The sequence below is a fragment of the Camelus bactrianus genome, chromosome 4 (genome assembly GCF_048773025.1).
Source record: "Camelus bactrianus isolate YW-2024 breed Bactrian camel chromosome 4, ASM4877302v1, whole genome shotgun sequence".
Taxonomy (NCBI): domain Eukaryota; kingdom Metazoa; phylum Chordata; class Mammalia; order Artiodactyla; family Camelidae; genus Camelus; species Camelus bactrianus.
Genome location: NC_133542.1, coordinates 47,051,126 through 47,073,281, shown reverse-complemented (window position 1 = coordinate 47,073,281; position 22,156 = coordinate 47,051,126). Strand labels below are relative to the sequence as shown.

General features: G+C 43.7%; 1 long non-coding RNA gene across 1 annotated transcript in view; it reads right to left on the bottom strand.

Annotated features, from left to right (window-relative positions):
• Nucleotides 1-431: 431 nt before the first annotated feature.
• LOC141577466 (uncharacterized) overlaps nucleotides 432-22,156 on the bottom strand; it is a 36,749-nt gene continuing 15,024 nt past the window's right edge. Inside the window, exons 3-4 of the long non-coding RNA XR_012506423.1 lie at nucleotides 19,050-19,179; nucleotides 432-1,178 (exon numbers count right to left, since the gene is read on the bottom strand). This is a non-coding gene — a long non-coding RNA (uncharacterized LOC141577466). The remainder of the gene's footprint in view (nucleotides 1,179-19,049; nucleotides 19,180-22,156) is intronic.

Sequence of the window (22,156 nt, the reverse complement as noted above, 5' to 3'; positions counted from 1 at the left end):
GTCCTATCAGGCCCATCAGAGCCACAAGATGCCCTCTGGTCTCACTCCCCACTTTCTCCTGCCTCCCTGGGATCCTGCACTTGCTGTTCCCCTGCCTGGATCATTTTCCCCGATATCCACAGTCTGTACCCTCACTTCCTGCAGATCTCACTCAGAAGTCCACCCACTGCAGCCTTCTCTGATTGCACCCATGCCCCATTCATCCTCTGCTCTCCTCACCCTGCTTTATTTATCCCCTTACCACTCACCACCAACCCAAAATATCGTTCTTTTTTGGCATATCATCTAGTTTCCCTGTATTCTCCACTGGAAGGTCAGCGCTAAGAGCAAGGGACTTGTTTGTTCACTGATATATCTCCAGTACTGGGAGAAGTGCCTGATACACAGCAGATGCTCAATAAATATTTATCAAGTGAATGAATGAAGTGCACTGGTCATTTGACAGAGGGGGGTGGGCAGAGCTCCCCAAGATGTTCTGGGGGTGTCCTCTCTGGGTGGGTGGAGTCAGCCTGATGGTACTCCCTGCAGGCAGTCTTCTGTCCAGGTTCTAAATGGAAGTTCTGGCTGCAGGTGGCAGCTCTGGTCTCTCAAGAAGACTGATTTTCCTTTGGTGCAAACACCACCTCTTCCAGGTAGCCCTCCCAGAACACTTCCCAACCCTCAGGGAAAGTTTGCCCTAGCCTCTCCTGGCCTGACACTTTCTCTTTTGTGGTCTGTTTTGGGTGTCGGTGTCAGGCCAAGCTCCTGGGGGGCCCCTGAGTCAGATCTGGAGAACACCTGGATGGCCCTCTCCAGCTCACGCCATGCGGGGCCTCTCAGTCATGCCTTCTCCTCACTCAAGCCTCACAACAACCCTCTGAGGTAGTCATTATTATCCCCATTTTACAGATGAGGAAACTGCGGTCAGAGGCCGCAGAAGTGACTTACCCATGTCCCACAGCTGGTGTCACAAGGTGGAGTGTAGCTGGGCTCCTGTGCTCCAAAGGCAGCCCCACTGCGTTCAGTGCAGTGCTCAAAAAGCGTTTGGGGAAGGAAGGGAAGGGCAAGCCTGAGTCCTGGGGCTCCTGAGTGAGCAACGAAGATGCTGCCAACACAGCATGTGCCAATCTGCTGCTGGGCTGGCTCATGGGGCCCATCCTTGCTCGGCCAAGCCTTGAGCTGGAGACTCTCCTGGAGTTCTGTGCAGGGAAAGAAAAGGCAGTAACTCTCTCTTCCAGAAGGTTGGGGAGCCCCACCAGGGAGATGTAAAGAACACACATTGTGTAACCATGCCCATCCCTGGCCCTCAGTCTCTCACTGGGTCAAAGACAAGGCCCAAAAGGGTTGACTGATGAGCCAGAAATTAGGGACGGATCCGGGACTGGTGACTCGACATCACTGCTATCTTTGTTCTCTGATTCGACCTGCTATGCCTGTGGTGCCTGTATACCTGGGACTTTCAAAAGTTGTACCTGTCTAACAGGATCAAAGAGCAAAGGAGATAACACAGGACAGTGCCTGGCAGAAAATAAATTCTGAATAATTGGACCATATAATTATTAGCTGGTTCCAAGAGAGGCACCTATATTGCACTGCCTCCTTCTTCCCTGTCTTGCAAATGGCTGTCACAGGCCTGGAGCTGCAAACTTGGTAGTTAAAAGAAGACCTCTCTGTTTAGGGGGAAAAAAACAGTTAAAATAAGAGTGCCCCATGGTCATGGTGGAGATGGTGTGGCAAAACTAACATGGTGTGGCAGCATTTTTATGAGCATTTTAAATACGCAAGGTAAATATTTTATGAATGTTGAATATTAATAAAGTCTCATTTTGTCTGAATTTCCCCACCTTTTAAAATGTATGTCAAGAAACAAATAACATAAGAGCTGTCCAGTTAAGTGAGCTGTCAACTGGGTTTACAATATTGCCAAGTAGGGCATTTTTTAAACTGGTAAGCAAGTATAAGTGTCTCCTCTTTTCTTTTGGTCAGGATTAGTCTCGAATTCATAGAATTTTGAATTACATCCTGTCAGGGCTAGCCCCTTCCTGGAACAGGACGTGGTGGTCCTACGCACACCCATGTGCCACCAGGGCCAACCATCTGGAAATGGCCCTTAGACAGAACCTATTGAGAACTGTAAGAACCATGTATATACTTTGGTTATATACTCTGGCATTTATCCTAATGAAATAATTCCAAAAAAGCAAAGCAAAAATGTAAGCATATAAAGATGTTAATTACGTTGTTGTTTATAGTTGAGGGAAATGGTAAACACACTCAGTCTACAACAAGAGGGGAATAACTTAATGAATTATGCTTAGGCCCTTGATGGTGCTCTGACCAATAAAAGTGGTCATTTTGAAGACTATGTAACGACATGGATGATGTTCATGTTCAAAGGTTTCATATCAAAGGAGAAAATGCAAAACTGCATGGAGACTCTGGTCTCTACTGTTGGGGTAATTTTCTTTCCTTGTTGTCTGGTCCTCACAACAGCCCTCTGTGGTAGATAAAACAAGGTTGTTAGCTATTCTCCATTCTCCAGGGGAGGAAAGAGAGATCACAGGGACTCAGATTCTGAACTGGGACAGCTCCTAATGCAGAACCCAGCGCTGCCTTGGAAGAGCGTTTCCCTGCGGCTCCCAGGTGAGGACAGTGCCAGACAAAGCTCAGTTCCCACACCCCCTCCCCGTCTCATCCAGGAGGGGCACCCCCTGGGCTGCCTGTTCTTCCTCCTCACGCTGGGATTTCCCATCTTGGGCAGTTTGGAAGAACCCCAGTCCCCAGCCCCACTGTACTCTGAGCTGGGCTGATAGGAAGCCCCTTCTGCACAGTTGACCCATGAGATCATGTGGGAAAACCCTTAGAAACTCTGATACGCGCTGCAGGTGCTGCTGTTCCTATTATTTAAAAAAAAAAAGTTGTGATGTGAAATCTTCCCATCATGCAAAGTTTGTTGGTAATCATATAACAAACACTCCCCTCTCCATTGCCACCTTAGGAAATAAAACCTTACAGGGACACTTGCAGTCTCCTCCGTGTCCCTTCCTGAGCCTCCACCTCTGTCACAAAGGTAACCCAAACCAGACAGGGGTGTTTATCTATAAATCTTAAGTAGTATTGTTTTGCATTCTTTTAAACTTTCAATATGTGCTTTCATATTGTCTTGAATTCATTCAACAAATTCACTTGGCAAATATTTGTTGAGAACCTACTGTATATGAGACACCCTTTTAAATCCTGGGAACATCAGTGAACAAAACAGACACAATCACTACTCTTGTGGTGCGTATATTCCCATGGGGTGAGCCAAACAATAAGCAAAATTTATGAATTATAGATAGGTTATATAACATGTTAGAATGTGATAGGTGCTAAGGGGAAAAATAAAGTCAGAGAGGCGAGGGTGGAATGTTACAATTTTAAGGAATATCATATCTTTCTATAACTTGCTTGTTTACACAATAGTATCTTTTCTTTTTTATGAATGTACCATCTTTATTCATTTTCTTGTCAATGAACATTTAAGATTTTTGCTTTTAGTCACTATAAACAATATTGCCATAAACGTCCTTGTAAACGTGTCTTTGTGCACACCTGGAAGAGATTTTCTGGAGAATGTACTCTAGTATTGCTGGGTCTGGGGCATCTTTGACTTAACTTAGTTAGATGGTACCAATGGCTCCCAAGGAGGTTGTACCAATGGTTCCCACAGCAGCATATGAAGCTTCTAGTTACTCTACCTCTTCTCTAACACTTGGTAGTGTCAGATTTTTAAAAATACCTGCTGATCTGATAAGAATAAAATATTACATCTTTGTTTAAATCTGAATTTCCCAGATAACCAAACGGTTGAGTACATTTTCGTAAGTTTATTCATCATCTGTGTTTCTTTTTTAATGACTGGGAATTTCATTGATTTTTGCCTGTTAATTTTATACCAAGTAATCTTGCTAACTAATAATTGGTCTGTAGATTCCTCTAGGTTTTCTAAATAGGCAATTATATCATCTGTAAATGACAGTTTATCTCTTTCTTTTGAAATGTATGACATTGATTTATTTTATTTTGTAATTAATTTATTAAAAAATTTCTGCTGCTAAATGTATTAATTTATTTTAGCAAAAAATTCAGAAGTGCAATGTTGAGCAAAAAATGCTATAGTCGGCATCCTTATCTTTTCCTGATTTTAAAGGAAAGGTTTCTATTGTTTACACAAATAATATTTCCTTTTGATGTTTTTATAGATATCTTTTATCAGTTTAAGGAAACTCCCTTTTATTTCTAATCTGCTTAGAGGTTTATCATCAATCAGTATATACTTTTATCAAATACCTTTTCTGCGTCTACTTTTGTGATCATATGTTTTTTTACTTCTTTAAACTATTGATGTGGTAAATTACCTTTACAGTTTTTCTAATACTAAGCCATCTTTGTATTCTTGGGGTAAACTCAACTTGATTATGGTACATTATCTTTTTTATATACAGTTGAACTTTTTAATAATATATTACTTAGGATTATTACATCTAAATTTATGAATGAAATGGGCCTGTAATTTTCCTTTCTCATGCTATAATCTTTAACTTTTTAAAATTGAAGGTTAGTTGGTTTACAATATTGTGTTAGTTTCTGAGTACTATACTTGTTTTGGTATAATTTTGGTATTAAAATTACATTGGCCTCAAAGAATGAATTTGGGAATATTCCTTATTTTTCTATTCCCTGGAAAAACTCATATAATATTGAGATTGTCTATTATTGAAATGTTGGTAGAATTCACCTATAAAACCATCTGGGCCTTGAGTTTTCTTTGTGGGAATGGTTTTCAATTATTGCTTCAATTTCTTAAACAGTTATAGGACTATTCAGAATATCTATTTTTCTTTCAGTTTTGGTAGGAATGTATCTATTTCTACTACAACTTCAAATTTGTTGGCATAAAGTTGTTGATAGCATTCTCTTATTATATTTTTTCTCAGTAATCTTTTATTTGCACACACAGCCACATAAAAAGATAAAATCTCCAGATATTTGGCTGTCTTTATCTTACTATCTTTTAAGCCTCTGTTTTAACTATAGTTATGTTACTCTATCATGTATGATGTCATTTATTTGTGTATTTTCTTTTTTTCCCCTTGATCAATCTTCCCAGAGATTTGTCTGTCTTTTTAAAGAATTAACTCTTAGTTTTTATTGGTCTTCATCATTGCATTTTTGTTTTCTATTTCATTGATCTTCATTTTGTTTTTACCATCTCTTTCCTTATATTGTTTTGGGATTTACTGTATTTTTTTTTAAACTTCTTAGATTGGACACTAAGGTCATTAATTTGCCCTGAGGTTGTGTGCCCCTAATTGAACTAAGCTAAACAACAGTTGTTTTGTGAGAACTGTGGAACAAGGGGGACAGATATGGAGGCCCAGGACCCAATGGAGGGAGGAGTAATCTAATCGAGACCCTCCACAGTGAAGCAGGGCTCCAAACCTAATCTTGATGCAATGTTGCTTTCTCTCCAAACTATAGTAAACTGATTAAAAAATAAAAAACCCGCAAGAGGGAGAATAATAGCAGAGTTGTCAGCGACAGCATTTTGGTAGTTGGAAAGTAGATAGACTGCAGAACCATGAAGAGGTCTTGACCCAGGCACACTGCGTATCTCAGGACTGGGGTTAATATGGAGTGGCGTGGACAGAGAAAAGACCCTACAAATTTGCAGAAAAAAAGTAGGCTTATACAAAGGATTATGACTCAGAAAGGCATTGGATTTTTAAAATAGCACCAGCGGAAGCCAGAATGCAATGGAGGAACATGTTCAAAATTCTGAAAGAGAGTTTATGGTTAAATTGATGATAAAAATGAGCAAAATAAGCCAACGATTAAAGTAAGTCAATTATTCACTCCAGGGAAAACAAAGTTTTGTGCAGGAAAAGAAAATGATAGTAGCCTACACAGCTCATTTGACAATAGATTTAGAGCCAAAATAAGGCAAATAATGAATATGAATCTAATCAGAATGACAACGATATTGAGAGGCTGATGATGAGGGACATGTGTGGGTGTGGGTGTGTGGGGTAGAATATGTGTGTGTGTTTTGAAGGGGTTGTGTTTAGGGGGAGGGGGTTGGCAAGAGAGTTAAATCTTCTCTTTGCATGATGAGAAACCATCCTGAAAAATTCAAGAAGTAGCAATATAAGCATGTTATTTGGAGAAAATAATAGCAGATATCAGAAAGACTGAAGGTTGTATTTCTGAGACTGAGAAAGAGGAGTAGTGTGGTGATGGAGGGCGGTGATGGGGAGGGGCTTCAGGGAATTGCTGATTTTCATAAGAAACCATGTAGAGTTTTTCAACTTTTAAGATTATGTGCATGTTTAACTTTGATAAAAATTTTAAAAATTCCCGAAGTGGGATCGCTGGGTCAATGGGCATGCATGTTTTAAAAATCTTTACCACAGCACTAAACAGTGCACCCATTTCACCCTCTTCCAGAAGTGAAATAGTGTCTAATTTCTAGTCCTTGCAAACACCATTATCAATTTTCACATCTATGCCAGTTTGATAATTTTTTAAAAAACGTATCCTATTGTGGTTTTAATTTGCATTTCTTTGATTACTAAGTAGTTTTACATAGTTAACATATTTAACCATTTTTAGTTCTTTTTTTATTCATTTCCTGTGGCAGTTCTTGGTCCATTTTTATCTTGGAGTCTTCATCTTTTTTCACTGTTGATTTGTAAGGGCTTTTAAAATAGTAAGCCCACTAATTTTTGATCTATCACATGTTACAAATATTTCCAGCCCACCTTGGGTCCTGCTTTTAATTTTCTTTTTTGATGTGAAGAATTTTTCATTTTTATGTGGCTAATTCTATCTTTTACTCTTTTTGCCTTGGGATCATGCCTGGAAAGCCCTTGCTCATACATGGGCTTTTACACATAAAGCATTTCTTATTTTGTCTAGCATTTACATGCAGTGTCTCACTGAGTCTAAGTGTTTCATATTCTAAATCTCTGAAACTGGGATGTGTTTATAATCACTGGTGCTCAAGTGGCATCATTGCCTGCTTGCCTGCCGCACATCAAAATGTGCAGAAAGTGAGATATTAGTGGAGCGCTCTTTAAGGGGCATGATCACGTCCTTTCCCTCCAGGCACAGAGCTGGACTGCTCTCCCCAACCCCCTTGCAGTTCTGTGTGGCCCTGTGACAGAGTTCTAGCCTTTGGATGGTGGGTAGAAATGATATAAGTGACCTTCCTGCTTGGCCCATAAAACCTCCAGTACCACCATCTCCTCTTTGTCTCTCTCTGCTGTCAGAGGATCTCAGAGGTTCTAGGTGATGGCAGAACCAGAAGGCAGAGGAGTTTAGATCCATGAAAGGCCAAATGGGAGGTGCTTGCTGACCAGGGATCCTCATTGTTCTTTGTGTGAATAAGGAATAGACTCATCGTGTTAAGTTATTGAGATTTGGGATTTTGTTTATTATAGCAGCTAGCATTGCTGCTACCTAACTGTCACTCTTGTCTTAATTCTGACTCACATCTGAATCCCTCTAGACTAGAGTTGAATGTTTTATCATTAAGTATGATGTTGGTACCTGACTTTAGATACATGTACTTTCTCTGGTGCTTTAAAAAAAATGAAGTCTTGGCATTGGAGTTATTCTAAGTATGTAAAATTAATTGGAAATTTTTAACCTTTTTTTTAAGCTCTGGAAAAGGTTAACTAGCATAGGAATTAATTGTTATGTGAAACTTTGACAAGATTCATCCTGAAAACTGCCTGTATCCTTTTGCAAGAATAGTGCTTAAACAAGCTTTAGTTTCTTTTTCTTTTTCAAATTAACTTTTTAAAGTCTTAATTTTTTTTAGAGCAGTTTTAGGTTCACAGCAAAACTGAGAGGAAGGTACAGAGATTTCCCATATACCCTCTGTCCCAACACATGCATAGCCTCCCCCATCTTCACCATCCCCACCAGTTTTGGGGTGCATTTTTAACCAAAGATGAACCTACAGTGACATATCATTATCACTCAAAGTCCATAGATAACCTTAGGGTTCTTCTTGGTGTTGTATATTCTATGGGTTTGGACAAATGTACAATGACACTTATCTGTCTTTATAATATTATACAAAGTATTTTCACTGCTCTAAAAATCTTCTGTGCTCCACTTATCTTTCTACCACCTCTGACCCCTGTCAACCACTGATCTTTTTATTGTCTCCATAGTTTTGCCTTTTCCAGAATATCTTATAGTTGGAATCAAACAGTATGTAACATTTTTAGATTGGCTTCTTTCCTTTAGTAATGTGCATTTAAGATTCCTTCATGTCTTCTCATGGCTTGACAGCTCTTTTTTTCTTTTTTAAGTGCTGAATGATATTCCATTGTCTGGATGTCTCATAATTTATTTATTCATTCATCTATTGAAGGACATCTTTGTTGCTTCCAAGTTTTGCAATTATGAACAATGCTGTTATAACCATCTGTGTGCAGGTTTTTTTATGGACTAAGTTTTCAAGTCTTTTGGGTAAATACTAAGGTGCACAATTACTAGATCCTATTGTAAGAATATGTGTAGTTTTCTAAGAAACCTCCAAACTGGTGAAACATCCAATGTGTCAGTACAATCTTGCATTCCTGCCAGCAACGTATGAGAGTCCTATTGTTTCACATCCTCCCAGCATTCAGTGTTGTCAGTGTTCTGGATTTTGGCCATTCTAGTACGTGTGTAGGGGTATATCACTGTTGCTTTAATTTGCATTTTTCCTGATGACATATGATGTGAAGCATCTTTTCATATGTTTATTTGCCATCTGTTTATCTTCTTTGGTGAAGTGTCTTTTAAGATCTTTAGCCCATTTTTAAACCAGGGAGTTTGTTTCCTTACTGTTGAGTTTTAAGGGTTCTTTGTATATTTTGGATACAGGTCCTTTATCAGGTATTGTCTCCCAGTCGGTGACTTGTCTTCTGATTCTTTGACTTTTTTTTTTTTGCAGAGCAGAAGTTTTAAATTTTTATGAAGTCCAGCTTATCAATTATTTCTTGCCTGGATTGTGTCTTTGGTGTTGCATCTGAAAAGCCATCACCATACCAGAGACCATCTAAGTTTCTCTTCAAATTAATTTTTTTCCTTAGTAGTAAAATATAAATAATAGAAAAAGAAAGTCACTCATAATTCTACTTTCCAGAGATAAACATTGATAGAACTTTCATGTATATCCTTTCAAATATACACTCACATTACACATCATTTACTTACATAAATAGGGTCATTTTCTACACATTCCAATTTGCAATTTTTACACTTGACAATATATCATATATTTTTTCCACAATAATATATCTACTTAATTTTTATATGTCTGTTTTTCAGATCCCCAAAGCAGCATATGTTCATTTATAGTTCAAATATTACAGAAATATGTAATGCAGAAAGTGAAAATTTCCCCATTTCTTATATGGCCTCTTATTGGGTTGACCTTGTAAATGTTTATTTTCATATAACATTATCCATTTTGTAAACCTTTCAAATCTATTAATCTAGAGCTATAGTCTGAAAAAAAAATCTCTACTTCATTTAAGATCTATCATCTTTCTTTGTCTCCATCCAGACAGAACCATTCAAGGAGTTTTTCACACAGTTCCCTCCATCTTCTCCACTTTCCAACATCTACTTGTTCTTCAAGGAAACTTCCAGCTTCCTAGGACAGAATCAGTCCTCCCCTCGTCCCTGCCTCTACACAATTCTTCCTGCAGCACAGTCTGTATCTCTCCACACTGCCCTTCAACACCACTAAGGCAGCTTGAGGTAGTGGAAAGATCGTGGACAGCTGGGCTTGAGTCTGAGTCTTACCACTTTCTAGCTGGGACCTTTGGCCCCTCAATTAACCTCTCTGCTCATTAGTACTCTCATCTGTCAAATGGAACAACGATCGTCCCTACCTCACAGGTCGCTGGCGCTTAATATTCTATTTGATGTGTGAGTGCGTCCCCTGCCGGCTCCCAAGGGCAGGGTCCAGACCCAGGGTCTTGGAAATCCCAGGAAACACTGACTTGAAATCCCCAGAGGAAGCCCTGAGAGACCAAGCACAGAACATGGCAGGTGGGTGCAAGTCACCCATGGTTGGTTGTCCCTTCCACTGGAGAAGCCCAAAGGAGCCCAGCGGGCCCAGAAACCTCTGGGGAGGGCTGTTTTCTCACACTCTCATGTGCTGCCTGGCTAGTCTCCAGCCTGGGTGTAGGATGGAAGAAGGCCAGAGTGATGGTAAGTAAAAGCTGTTTCTGCTCAAAAAATTAAAAATAGGATTACCATCTGATCCAGCATTCCCACTTCTTGAGTATGTACCCAAAAGAGTTGAAAGCAGGGACTTGAAGAGATATTTCTGTCCATAGCAGCATTATTCACAATAGCCAAAATATGGAAGCAAAACAAGTATCTTTCATTAGATGAATGGATAAACAAAATGTGGTATACACCTACAATAGATTATTATTCAACCTTAAAAAGGAAAGAAATCCTGTCACATGCTATAACACAGATTAACTTTGAGGACATTATGCCAAGTGAAATAAGCCAGTCACAAAAAGGCAAATTCTGTATGATTTCACTTATACAAATTACCTAGAGTAGTCAGAGTCCTAGAGACAGAAAGTAGAATGGTGGTTGCCAGGGTCTGGGGAGAGCGGGGAATAGGGAGTTACTGTTAACTGTGTATGGAGTTTCAGTTTTGCAAGACGAAGAGTTCTGGAGACTGGATGGTGGTGATGGTTGCATAACAATGTGAATGTGTTTAATGCCACTGAACTGCACAGTTAAAAATGGTCAAGATGGTAAATTTTCTGTTACGTGTCTTTTACCACAATTAAAAAAATGCTTCAGGGGCTTTGTAGTTGCCCAGGCTGGGGATTTCCAAGCCACTACCCAGAGAACGTGCCCGTGGGCACCGAGGGCACTGAGCCTCGACCTCTGAATCCTGAGCAGACTTTGCCCACTGCCTTGTCCACGTAGCAGATGTCAAGCAGGAGATGGGAGCACATGCTGTCCCTCCCAGCCCTGATGAGCTAAGATGAGAATTAGAGAGAATGGAAATGTGTGCTTTTAAAAAGTAGATAGAGAATTAAAAATACAATTGAAAATCACGCTCACTATTCCAAGATTAAAAGCATTCTTTAGAAACTGGGTTTTATTAGAGGACATGCTTCCTGCCTCATGTAGGAGGGAGGGTGCCGGGTCACCGGTGCTCTCTGTAGGGGGCAAGCAGGTGAAATGATTATGAAATATGTCAAATAAATGGTCCTTTTTTCTCCCCAGGAGATAAGGAAAGGTAATTTGGTCTGTCAGTCGCGCACACAGAAGACGTCATGGTCAACTGCATTAATACTGAATACTTTGTCCAGAGTCACAGAGCTAAAAGAAATTACAGAATCTTTCTCCTGTGAATTCTGGCATGACTCTCAGCAGACCTTTCCTCACCTGAATTCACAAGAGAGATGAATAATAAAAGGCAGGGTCTATAGTGGGACCCAGAGCCTGCAGGGCTGTCCCAGGCATGGTGGTGAGAGCCAGCCTTTTCCTCGCATACCTGTTATGCCCTGTCCCAGCCCTTCCTGGGTCCTGTTTCAGCCAGACAGGATCCTAGCTGTTTCCTGTGCATCCTCGTGCCTCCCTGCCTGGAGCCGTCGCTCCTGCTCCTCTCTCATCTGCACTGTCAGAGCCACCCATCCCAACAGGTCCCAGGTCGCCTTCCCCTCCTCCGACTGCATCCTCACCCCACCCAGCCCGCACCCTCACTTCCTTCTGCAGTTGTTATGGGAATTTTGCATCCATATCTTCTTTCCCTAATACCCCAGCCTTCCTGGAAGACAGACAACCAGGCAGTCTCCCCTTCTGTGTCCACTCTGGGGACGGGCATTTATCAGTGGAAGGGATAAGTTCATGAGGTCTCTGCAAGTTTTTTCTTTTACAATCTAATAAAAGCATACAAATAGTAGATTTTTTTCTTTTCTTTCTTTCATTTTTGGAATTGGTAGTGGTGAAGGGGTGTTGTCAGGGCTGGGGTGGGCATTGGGATTCTCGCTAAAACCGCTGTCAAATTGTTCAGTTGCAAGAGACATTCTTTACCTCTACCTCCTCCAGCAGTGGGGTCAGGCAACCCTGCACTCAGAGCCCTCACCCAGGGGCTGGACAAAGCCTCTTCCCTTCTCTGCTTTTGGGGACTGTTTTGGTCTCTGGAATAACTAAACCTCTCTCAGTGCAGCTATATTCCCTCATGTAGTAAGTGCTGCATTATTTTTAGGCTGTTTTACCCAATTAATTTTATTAGCAGTTAATTATGTATTAACAGTTTAAGAAAATAAATATTTGCTCAGTTCCTTAAACTAAATCATTAAATATGTATTTATTCCTTTTTTTAAATGCACGACTGTTGTCTCCTACAGATGGAAAAGACATGTTTGAAGCCATCTGGGCCTCTGAAATAGACCTTTATACAAAGGTGCCTTCTTGGCTGTATGGGCCGGGCTCACAGGGGGCTGGGAGGGACCTGGCACGTGAAGCCCACAGCATGTTGCAGAGACCTGGGCCTCACAGGTGAGGGGGAGGCCCACTGTCAGACTGTCACAGCTTGGCAGTATTTGGGGTGAGGGGAGGTGGGTGCAGTGGGGAGGTGGGTGCAGCTGAGAGTCAGGTGCACGAGGGAGTGTGAAGGTGAAACCAGCACCTGGAGGATTGTGGCTGAAGGAATAAACCTCCTCTTGCCACCTCTAGGTGGTTTGGTGAAAGCCTCCCGGATGACAGAACACCTAGTCCCCTGGGACCCAGCCTCACCCAGGTGTGTGGCCTTGGGCCAGTCAACAGACTAAAGCAGCGTCGACTCCCTGCGTCTATAATAAGTACAGCTGTGCTGAGCCCTTCTCACTCTGACATGCTGTAAGCCTGTGGATCACTCAAGGTTGCCCCAAATCTCTGATGCACATAGTGAGGGCAGGCAAAGGCCAAGGCTGCTGTAACAGGTGGCTGCCGTTCGAGCTTCCAGACCCACAGTTAAGGGAGAGATGCAACTTTCTCCCAGCATTCCCTGTGGGTGGAGGCGCCCAGTGACTGTCTACACCAGGAGTCAGCACACTGAGGCCTGAGGGCCAGACCCTGCCAGGTGCCTATTTTCGTATGACTTGAGAGCTAAGAATGATTTGTACATTTTGAAACGGCTGGAAAAAATCAAAAGAAGAAGAATATTTTGTGACACATAGACAGTCCATGAAATTACAGTGTCTATAAATAAAGTTTTATTGGAACGCAGCCAGGTTCATTTGTTGACACATCGTGGTCCTTTTGTGCTACAATGGCAGAAATGAAAGTCATGACAGGTGATGTGGCCTGATAAGCCTAAAATATTTGCTATCTGGCTCTTTTACAGAAAAAAGTGTTGAGTCTTGATCTATGGTACTTTTCTGTGGCAATTACAAGGAGGATTTTCTTTACAACAAACTAGATGGGATATTCCAGTTGCTTGTTGTAATGAGATATGATGATAACTCACTTAATAAACACCTAAGCACATTCTTGGTTGGGTTACTGAGGAAACAGAGATAAATCAGATCTAGTCCCTATCAGGGACCTCTCAGTCTGATGGTGTATACATGTAAATTTCAATATAGAGGGATTAGCTCTACAGTGTATATTTTTTACAAGATACGTGGCAGCATAGAGGAGGGAGTGACTATCTGGGGGAAATCAAGGAGGACTTCAGAGGTAATGACTCAGCATCATACCACATTCAGCTGAGTAGACTGTGTATTATATGTCTAGGATGTCCCCTATGGTTACATAGTGCATACCTGTACAAGTGTACATTGCAGCCCTGTTGAGTGGGTCTTGAAGGACTCTTGGTCATAAGTGAGAGCTATCTAACTCACTCGAACCTAAACAACAAGGAACTCATTGGCTCCTGAAAGGAAGAAATCTGAGTGCAACCAGGCATGGCTTATGTGTGGGCTCAGGCAGTGTTGTCAGGGCCTCTTCTCTCTCTCCTAGTTTCTTGGCTCTGCTTAGCTTTCTTCTTTCCATGAGTTAGGCAAGACAGTGGGAGGAAGCCCAGACATACAACCTCCTGGCAAAAAGGATTTCCAGAGGAAACCTCCTTTTCTCCCAGAACTATACAACAATCCCAGAAAAGGATTCTGATTGGCTGCTTGAGTCACATGCTCACTCCTGAACCAATCACTGTGCTGAGGGACAGGGCAGTGTGGTCCTTGAGATCATCTACCTCAGAGGTAGGACTGGAGGGTGGAGCTACCATAATTGACAGCCTCATGGAGTTGGGGAGGAGTGGTTCTCTCAAGGAGACTGGCAAACAAGCCATACATCCACTGCAAAGAGTCAGAAAGACCTCTTCCAGCAGACCAGGCAGGAAAAGCCTATAATCAGGACACTGCAGTTCCATCCCCAGGGTCTCTGCAATGCATGAGGCCATCATGAGCAGAGGCTCTTGAGAAGTACCACTGGGCAGCCTTGCCCATTTCAGTTTGTGAGAACAGTCAACTTCTGAACCCAGCTGGAAAAGAGAAAGCAGGTATCCCTTCCCCACTTCTTCTCTAGGATGTTAGAGCTCAAAGTGTACTCAGAATTTACCTATTTGATTCATGGAGCTCTTTAAAGTGTCAACAAGACCAGCCACTGACTGGGAGAAACTATCTGTGAAAGACATATCTGATAAAGGACTGCTATTTAAAATATACAAAGAAATCCTAAAACTCAATGACAAAAATAAATAAATAAACTTGGTTAAAAAAATGGGCCAAAAATCTTAACAGACACCTCACCAAAGAGGACAAACAGATGAGAAATAGACATATGAAATAATGTTCCACATCATTTGCCATCAGGGAAATGCATATTCAAACAACAATGAGATACCATTACACACCTATTAGAATGACTGAAATCCAAAACACTGACAACAGCAAATGCACTAGAATGACTGAAATCTGGAACACTGACAACAGCAAATGCTGAAAAATGCTGGGAGCAACAGGAACTCTCATTTGGTGCTGGTGGGAATGCAAAATACCACTTTGGAAGACAGTTTGGCAGTTTCTCACAAAACTAAACATGCTCCTACTACAGGATCCAGCTATTGTGCTCTTTGGTATTGAACCAAAGGAGCTGAAAACTTATGTCCATGTGAAAACCTGCATAGGGATGTTTATAGCAGTTTTATTCATAATTGCCAAAACTTGGAAGCAACCAAAATGTAAATGAATAAATAAACTGTGGTACTTCCAGACAATGAAGTATTAGTCAGAACTAAAAAGTATTGAGCTAAAAAGCCATGAAAAGATTCCATGGAGGAATCTTAAATGTGATAGAACACAATCTGAAAAGGCTACATGATGCATGATTCCAACTATATGACATTCTGGAAAAGGCAAAACTATGGAGACAGTAAAAGACAAGTGGTTGCAGGAGGTGGGGGTGGGCATACGGGAATGCATAGGCAGAGCACAGAGGATTTTTCAGGCAGTGAAGATACTCAATATGACACCATGGTGATGGTTACATGTCATTATACATTTGTCCAAACACGTAGAATGTATACCACGAAGACTGAACCCTAAGGATAACTATGGACCTTAGGTGATTATAACATGTCAGTGTAGGAGCATCTTTGGTTAAAAACATACCACTCTGGTGCAGGATGTTGCTAATAAGGGAGGCTCCATGTGTGTGAGGCGGGGTATGTGAGAATCTCTGTACCTTTCTCTTAGGTTTGCTGTGAATCTAAAACTAATCTAAAAAGATAAAGTAAATGGTAACAAAAGCTCATGAGTTAGAATGCACACATCTTTCTTTTAAAAGCTCCTTTGCTTAGCCACAAACCAAGGGAATTAAATTTTGTAGTGCATTTAACAGACAATGAACATCAAGCAAGGTCACAAATACGTGTTGAAATTACAAGACAAGACACAGGACAGAAACCAGCAATCATTGGCAGCCTTGTGATGGCTGCCTGGCCTGGATACACACATCTAACATCATCCTCGCACGTGCCAGGCGGGCACCTCTCTCACTGCTCCCTCTGCTTTATATGTGGCACCATGTCTTAAAGGTGGGTCACTGCAGGGCAGGAAGAATGATGCCAGTGTGCCTTGTGCATTTCTCATGTATTTAAAAATACGTGTAAGAAGATTGTCACTGGCATCTGTTTGACTTTTAGACCTGAGTGACATCATTTGAGAAACACTGTTGTAGTCCAATCCCCTCAACCATTTAGTCCAAACCTGTAGTTTTATAGATAGGGAAACTGAAGCCCAAAGATCCACAAGGACTCTTGAAAGTGATTTCAACAGCCAGAACTGGGTCTGAGAGTCTTGGTCTGGCCTGTTTGAATTTGGTCAGATAAGGAACTTAGGAAGGTGTGCAGGTGGTGCTGCTTGTAAGGGGCCTTGGGAACACTTTGGTTCGATCTTCTCACTTAACTTTGGGTTTTTGATTAAGGGTGGGAAACACTGTTTTTCTTGACCTCAAAAATTAAGGCTCTACAGAGTTATTCACTTAAGTGTTATTAGAGAAAAGTTGTAGACAAATTAAATATGGTGTTCCCATTTAATGGTACATCTATGAAAAGTGGTACATCTATGAGAAACTCTACTGCCATCAAAAATTAAAATTAGGAGTATGGTAGACTGATGGCGATAATTGCTGCTCTGATTACTGGCCTCCCTGTATTCACACCCTTAACCCTGAGCCCGGGCTGGTTTTGTGAGTTGCTGTGACCTGTGGAATGCGATGGAGGGTGAGACACGTGGCCTAGTCACCCCTGTGGCCCAGGCAATAGCTGACCAGTCATAAGACATGAGAATGAGGCCATCTTAGACCCACTGGTTGACCCACCAGCTGACCACAGATGCATAAACAACCCCAATCCACACTAGCTGAGCCTGAGGAGATCAGTACAATCGCCCACTTGACCCACAGATTCATGAGCCACAGTAAATCTTGTTTTAAGCCATGAATTTTGAGTTGGATTGTTATTTAGCAGCAACTGATGGAAAAAGAGGTATTACTGGGGGGGAAGGAGGCATGTGGATCCACACTATGCGATATGGATATAAGATTCACAGCAGTAGCCCACACCCACTCACACTTACAGAAAATACTAGACAGACACACACCCAGTATCTCAGGGGTGATTGAAGGGAAGGATGGGAGTAATTTTATTTTTCTCTTTACTCTTTTACAAATTTCCTGTGATGGTGTTATGTAACTTTTACAAAAATGCCTCTTTATAAAATAAAGGACAGGCTGGTCCCCACTCAGGACTCTCATGCTGGAGGTGGCAATGGACCCAAGACCTGCTTCTTTGGAGGATGCTACCCGGTCACCCATGCCAGCACCAGAATAAGCCCCTTATTGTGCCCGAAGACCAGCTACTGTTATGAGTTAGAAAGAATCCTTTATTCACAGTTTGAACCCACAATGTGCAACCCCGCAAACCCTTTCTTTCCTGCTTCACAGCACTGGGACACCAAGGAACTCACTTTGTTTTCTCACTTGGACTTCCTCCTGGACCACTTTGCTGGCCTGGCCATCTCCCACCCGTCCTCCTCTGTGATGACTCCCCCTCATCCATCCCAGCATATGCACTTCCCCCAAATGCAGCAGGCTCAGCTCTAGTCCTCTCCTCTGGGAAGCAGCTCTGGTCTCCCTGCTGGAAACTCTCCATTTTGAGCTTCCAGAACACGTCCCTGGGCCTCACTCAAGTCTCCTTCCAGCCATGTGGTGTTCATGCCCATATTTCATCTCTTTGTCCAAACTTCGAGCTCACTGAGGAAGGGGTCCCCACATGACCCTGTTCATCTTGGTCTCCCCCACCCCCACCTCAGGGCTACAACAAGGCCAGGAATAAAGGAGAAATCATGCAGAGAATGAAATTTGGAAGTGATCCAACCCTCTTGGTTTATAAATCAGGAGAGTCGAGGTATGCCTGGTCCACATTTGGTGGGAGAGATAGAAGTCAGATTTGTATCCCTTGAGCTGCATCTGGTATTCCTCCTACCAGTGCCCAGCCTCCAGCAAGGCTGTGGGCCAGGCTGGGCCAGGGTGAGGCAAGCCCACGTGAACGGGGCAGTGGAAGGAGGCACCCGCTCCCCGGGCCAAGCCTGCCCTCCCGCAGCCAGGAGAGCAGAGTGAGGGCCTCCACTTCCTCACTTGCCCTCCTGGGCCCAGCCTGCTGTGGGCTGAGTCCCTGCATGAGTGTCCTGTGATGGTTGCACTGGCTTGGATCTGGGCTGGCTTCACTGCTCTGCAGTAGAAGCATCATCGCGGCACCCTTCTCTTGGATGCTGAAAGCGCACTGAGCGCGAGCACACGTGGGTTCGATGTTTGGGGCAGCTGCCTTGAGAGGGGCAACTGGAGGAGCGGTGGTCCCACCCATTCCCCACTGAAGGGCGATTTGGTTTTATTGTTGTTGATAACGATGACATAACTCCTCTCACCACACACACACTATACCCCTGGATGGACTTAAAGGTGAAAATGTCTCAGGACAGGGAAATCAGGAGTCTTTGGAAATGGAGGGAGAAGAGACTGTCTTAGCCCTTTCAGAAGCTGAGGTTAGATATTTTAAAGATTTTTGAATATCAAAGGAACTTTCAGTCTTATCTAGGAAACTGACAGAGCAGAGTAAAATTTAAAATTTAAATCTATGTTACCTCTTTAAATGTGTAAAATGCCTCCAGAATTTCCCAGGAGGATTTGCTTATACTTCTGTTTAAAGGTTTTTTTTTTGTTTTTTGTTTTTTTTTTGTTAGCAGGGATAATGAATTGAGGAGACTCAGAAAAGCAGGGAGAAGCATTAGGGATGATTGGGTCCATTTATCGCAGGTTACAGCTGAGGAGAGTGAGAATCCCAGGTCCTGACTCCCAGGCAGGAGGAGAGAGTGGGGGAGATACCAGCTCTTGGCACTCATACCTTCATTCTACAGCTGCACTGAGTGTCTTCTCTGTGCCAGGCACCTTCTGGGCACAGGGACAGAGCCGGGACGAGCAGAGGTCCAGCCTCATGGACTTACCTGCCAGAGGACAGTTGTGAGTGAGATGAAGGAAGTCAGGCAGGTGAGTTGGTAGAAAGGATGCAGGTGGGGTCTTCATTCCGGGCGGTCAGTGAAGGTCTCCTTGAAGAGGTGACTTTCGATCTGAGACCTGAGTGGTGAGAATGAGGAGGGCTGTGAGCTGGGAAGAGAGCAGATGGAAGGCTGGTGCGGCTGGGGGATTGAGGGAGAGGAGCAGGTTTGGGGGAGAGAATCAGCTGGAAGGTGGGTGGGGTGGTCTAAGGTAAGGGATTGGGTTTCATCAATTTGCCACGGCCAGCTCATTCCCAATGCTGAGGCCCCTTCTCCCTGCAACAGGGCGGCCTGGATGCTCCCAGCCTTGGGTAATTTCTCAAGGGAAAACGTGCTCTGTGCAGGAAGCAGTAGGGGCAGAGCCCCCAGAGAAGTGTGCGCCCAGTGGAGCCAACTGTGAGAGGCATGGGACATGGGGGAGACCTGCCCACAGCAGAGAGAGCCCAGTGGGGCTGCGGGCTGTCATCAAGACTCAGCAGGGCCAACCCAGGACATAGCGGGCAGATGAGGGATATGGCCTTGAGGGCAAACCCAGGGCCAGTGAGGAAGTCACAGGGATGCAGAGTCTAGTGTAACTTAAGACAGTTTTCTAGTCAGAGCCATTCAACAAAAATGGTGCAGGTGCTGTGGGAAAGAGTATGGTACATCCTCAAAAACTTAAACCTAGAATTACCGTATAGTCCAGCAATCCCACCTCAGGGTATATACTCCAAAGAATTGAAAGTAAGGACTTAAAGAGATATTTGCACACCTGTGATTACAGCAGCATTATGCACAATAGCCAAAAGGTGCAAATGATCCAAGGGTCCATCAACAGATAAATGGATAAATTAAAAAATTCAGTATATACCTACAATGGAATATTAGTCAGCCATAAAAAAGAATGAAATGCAGGCATAGGCTACAACGTGATGAACCTTGAAGGCATGCTGAGTGAAATAAGCCAGGCATAAAAAGACAAATATTGCATGATTCCACTTATATAAGATTTACAGTAGTCAAATTAATTGAGACAGAAAGTAGAGTGGTGGCTGCCAGGGGATGGGGGAGGGGAGAATGAGGAGTTAGTGTTAATGGGTCTAGAGAGTCAGTTTGCAAAGGTAAAAAAGTTCTGGAGATGTATAATGGTGATAGTTGTACAAAAATGGGAATGTACTTAATGCCACTAAACTGTATGCTTAAAAATGGTTAAAATGGTATATTTTATGCTATATATATTTACCACAATTAACAACCACAAAGCTGTTCACAATAACTTGAGCTGACGTGGGGAGGGATCTGTCCGTCAGTGGAGGTGTGCAAGAGAGGCTGGACCCTTTGTGGGTGCTGGGGAGGGAGTGCAAGGCCAAAGGAGGAGAGTGCAGGCCATCCTGGGATTTGGGTGGGGATGGAACACAGGAGGGCTGATGCCTTTTGAGCCCTTACTGTGTGGGGCCTGAGCTTAGGCTTCACATGCATTATCTCTTCCTGCCCTGGGGCCCTGAGGCAGGGTCAACATTACCCCTGTGGGACAGATGTGTGCAGCTCAGAGAGTGTCTGTTGATCACTGCTGGTCACCAAGATCCTCTTCCATGGAGGACCAGCTGCCTGGCCTCAGGGGGCTACAGCTGTGGAGACTGGCCCAGCCCAGGGTCCCAGCCCTTCCTGGAGTGCCCACATCTGAGGACTGACCTATGTGGGGCTACTAAGGCCTCACTCTGCCCCGTGGAACTCCAGACACCTTGACATTCTTACCTTCAGGGCCAGCCTCCTTACTGAGCCTGCCTGGCAGCTAGACTCTTCCCTCTGCCCACTTCTGCTTCCTCCCCTCCCTTCCTCAGGTGTCAATCTGGGGAACCTCCTCATTGCTGAACTCTGTCAGGGTCAGCTTCAGGGACCTCACCTGCAGAGTGTTTCAAGGTCACTCAGCTGGGTGGGGGGGTGGGGCTGGGCTGGGGAAGGGTATCTGACCTCAGACAGACAGAAGGAAGCTCTGCTAACCCTCAGGAAGGCAGGTTGGAGCTTCTTGGGGGATTGTGGTCCTCAGCACCCAGCCAGCCTAGGGCTTCGTGTGCCTCACACTTCTGTTATCCCCAGTGCCCCTCACATAATAGCAGAACCACACTGCAAATGACACCAGCGCTAAATTCTAACAGCCAGCCTGGCCCATTAATGGCCTCTTATACATTTAAATTGGACGTGATCCCTTCGGGAACTGTAATTTTAACATGGAGATTGTGCCGTCTAATTTGAATTCAGCAAACTGTACTTAAGAGATATGGTGGCTCTGGTGGTTTCTTCTCTCCCTCCTCCAGTCCTGTCTGGCTTTGGGGCTCCGGCTGCCTGAGGGCACACAAGGTGGCACTGCCACCTCTGCTCTTTTCTTCTCCATTGAGTAGAGAAGAGAATGTGGAGGTTGAAGTCAGTTGAAACTGACAAGAAGTCAGACCATGGTCTGAACTCCACTCCGTGACTTGAACAAACCACGTAACCACTCTGAGCCTCGGTTTCCTCATCGGTAAGTGATCAGTAGGAGAGCTGTACACCAGCGAGTACACAGGATCCCCCAGCATGGAGCCCTCCTACCTTCCCCCAACCTGGCCACCCAACGGTAGGACTGTCTGAGCTCTGAAGAGTGCTGGGCAAGGCTGGAAAAGCAGAGGGACAGCAGGGACCGGTGTGGGGCCTGGCAAAGAGCCTGGCGCCCCCAGGCACACTGGAGCCTTTGCTCCCTGGCTCAGTCTTTACAGCTGTCCAGTAGGTTTGCCTAAATGTTCTGTGCCGCTGTCTCAACCCCCTGCTGCCTCCACCCAGCAGGGCAGCAAGGCTGCCGTCCAGCTGCTCTCAGATTCCCAGCTCATGGGGAGCTATTATCATCCCCACCTCTAGGCCAAGTTCCGCAGTGAGGCGTCAGGGACAGGCCCCTTCTCAGAGGAGCCACCAGCATTACACTTTTGTGCTTCCCCTCCATTCCCCTTCCTCCTCCAGCCTGGGGGAACTTCAGCGAGTCTTAGGGGAGGACGGAGGAGGGAAAAGCTGGCTTTTCTGAGCAGTATCCTTTAGAGCTACTGCTGATG